Raw genomic sequence first — 2500 nt, forward strand, 5'->3', positions numbered from 1 at the left:
AAGTACTAACCAGGCCCGACCCTGCTTAGCTTCCGAGATCGGACGAGATCGGGCGTGTTCAGGGTGGTATGGCCGTAAGCCGACGGACCTCCGCAAGTACGCTACTATACATGCCCGCGGTCAGCGTAGCGACCGTTTGTGGACATTTCCATCCGTAGAGACATCCCGGCCTTCCACCGCTGTCTGTGGCACTCATTTCACAGGCCTCATGATCAGCTACAGACTGGAGTTAAGCGTCGGAGGCCAAAAAAAAAAAAAAAAAAGGGTCAAGGAGCGCAATAAACGTCTGAGATATTTAAGCGTCTGGCGTGACAAGCTGCTGCGTTTCTGAGCGCTGCATGTCCACTGAAGCAGCGTCCTCTGCAAAGAGGAGTGAAAAAGCTTACAGCACCTGGTATTCCCAGGCGGTCTCCCATCCAAGTACTAACCAGGCCCGACCCTGCTTAGCTTCCGAGATCGGACGAGATCGGGCGTGTTCAGGGTGGTATGGCCGTAAGCCGACGGACCTCCGCAAGTACGCACTTATACATGCCGCGGTCAGCGTAGCGACCGTTTGTGGACATTTCCATCCGTAGAGACATCCCGGCCCTTCCACCGCTGTCTGTGGCACTCATTTCACAGGCCTCATGATCAGCTACAGACTGGAGTTAAGCGTCGGAGGCCAAAAAAAAAAAAAAAAAAGGGTCAAGGAGCGCAATAAACGTCTGAGATATTTAAGCGTTGTGCGTGACAAGCTGCTGCGTTTCTGAGCGCTGCATGTCCACTGAAGCAGCGTCCTCTGCAAAGAGGAGTGAAAAGCTTACAGCACCTGGTATTCCCAGGCGGTCTCCCATCCAAGTACTAACCAGGCCCGACCCTGCTTAGCTTCCGAGATCGACGGATCGGGCGTGTTCAGGGTGGATGGCCGTAAGCCGACAGGACCTCCGCAAGTACGCTACTTATACATGCCCGCGGTCAGCGTAGCGACCGTTTGTGGACATTTCCATCCGTAGAGACATCCCGGCCCTTCCACCGCTGTCTGTGGCACTCATTTCACAGGCCTCATGATCAGCTACAGACTGGAGTTAAGCGTCGGAGGCCAAAAAAAAAAAAAAAAAAAGGGTCAAGGAGCGCAATAAACGTCTGAGATATTTAAGCGTCTGGTGTGACAAGCTGCTGCGTTTCTGAGCGCTGCATGTCCACTGAAGCAGCGTCCTCTGCAAAGAGGAGTGAAAAAGCTTACAGCACCTGGTATTCCCAGGCGGTCTCCCATCCAAGTACTAACCAGGCCCGACCCTGCTTAGCTTCCGAGATCGGACGAGATCGGGCGTGTTCAGGGTGGTATGGCCGTAAGCCGACAGGACCTCCGCAAGTACGCTACTTATACATGCCCGCGGTCAGGGTAGCGACCGTTTGTGACATTTCCATCCGTAGAGACATCCCGGCCCTTCCACCGCTGTCTGTGGCACTCATTTCACAGGCCTCATGATCAGCTACAGACTGGAGTTAAGCGTCGGAGGCCAAAAAAAAAAAAAAAAAAGGGTCAAGGAGGCACATAACGTCTGAGATATTTAAGCGTCTGGCGTGACAAGCTGCTGCGTTTCTGAGCGCTGCATGTCCACTGAAGCAGCGTCCTCTGCAAAGAGGAGTGAAAAAGCTTACAGCACCTGGTATTCCCAGGCGGTCTCCCATCCAAGTACTAACCAGGCCCGACCCTGCTTAGCTTCCGAGATCGGACGAGATCGGGCGTGTTCAGGGTGGTATGGCCGTAAGCCGACAGGACCTCCGCAAGTACGCTACTTATACATGCCCGCGGTCAGCGTAGCGACCGTTTGTGGACATTTCCATCCGTAGGACATCCCGGCCCTTCCACCGCTGTCTGTGGCACTCATTTCACAGGCCTCATGATCAGCTACAGACTGGAGTTAAGCGTCGGAGGCCAAAAAAAAAAAAAAAAAAGGGTCAAGGAGTGCAATAAACGTCTGAGATATTTAAGCGTCTGGCGTGACAAGCTGCTGCGTTTCTGAGCGCTGCATGTCCACTGAAGCAGCGTCCTCTGCAAAGAGGAGTGAAAAAGCTTACAGCACCTGGTATTCCCAGGCGGTCTCCCATCCAAGTACTAACCAGGCCCGACCCTGCTTAGCTTCCGAGATCGGACGAGATCGGGCGTGTTCAGGGTGGTATGGCCGTAAGCCGACAGGACCTCCGCAAGTACGCTACTTATACATGCCCGCGGTCAGCGTAGCGACCGTTTGTGGACATTTCCATCCGTAGAGACATCCCGGCCCTTCCACCGCTGTTGTGGCACTCATTTCACGGCCTCATGATCAGCTACAGACTGGAGTTAAGCGTCGGAGGCCAAAAAAAAAAAAAAAAAAGGGTCAAGGAGTGCCATAAAAAGTCTGAGATATTTAAGCGTCTGGGTGGACAAGCTGCTGCGTTTCTTGCGCTGCATGTCCACTGAAGCAGCGTCCTCTGCAAAGAGGAGTGAAAAAGCTTACAGCACCTGGTATTCCCAGGC

The 2500-nt window shown here is 53.5% G+C and overlaps 5 non-coding genes and 1 pseudogene across 5 annotated transcripts; all 6 read right to left on the reverse strand.

Moving 5' to 3' along the window:
• Positions 1-379: 379 nt before the first annotated feature.
• On the reverse strand, positions 380-498 carry LOC113748046 (5S ribosomal RNA). Its single transcript, XR_003464085.1, has one exon. It is a non-coding gene; the product is annotated as a 5S ribosomal RNA (ribosomal RNA).
• A 298-nt stretch (positions 499-796) lies between these two features.
• On the reverse strand, positions 797-912 carry LOC113748080 (5S ribosomal RNA). Its single transcript, XR_003464117.1, has one exon. It is a non-coding gene; the product is annotated as a 5S ribosomal RNA (ribosomal RNA).
• A 303-nt stretch (positions 913-1215) lies between these two features.
• Positions 1216-1334, reverse strand: LOC113748070 (5S ribosomal RNA). Its single transcript, XR_003464109.1, has one exon. It is a non-coding gene; the product is annotated as a 5S ribosomal RNA (ribosomal RNA).
• A 300-nt stretch (positions 1335-1634) lies between these two features.
• Positions 1635-1753, reverse strand: LOC113748081 (5S ribosomal RNA). Its single transcript, XR_003464118.1, has one exon. It is a non-coding gene; the product is annotated as a 5S ribosomal RNA (ribosomal RNA).
• Positions 1754-2054: 301 nt separating this feature from the next.
• On the reverse strand, positions 2055-2173 carry LOC113748092 (5S ribosomal RNA). Its single transcript, XR_003464120.1, has one exon. It is a non-coding gene; the product is annotated as a 5S ribosomal RNA (ribosomal RNA).
• Positions 2174-2473: 300 nt separating this feature from the next.
• The window catches only part of LOC113748076 (uncharacterized), a 109-nt pseudogene continuing 82 nt past the window's right edge, over positions 2474-2500 (reverse strand).

This window comes from Larimichthys crocea, chromosome XVII, assembly GCF_000972845.2.
Source record: "Larimichthys crocea isolate SSNF chromosome XVII, L_crocea_2.0, whole genome shotgun sequence".
NCBI lineage: Eukaryota > Metazoa > Chordata > Actinopteri > Sciaenidae > Larimichthys > Larimichthys crocea.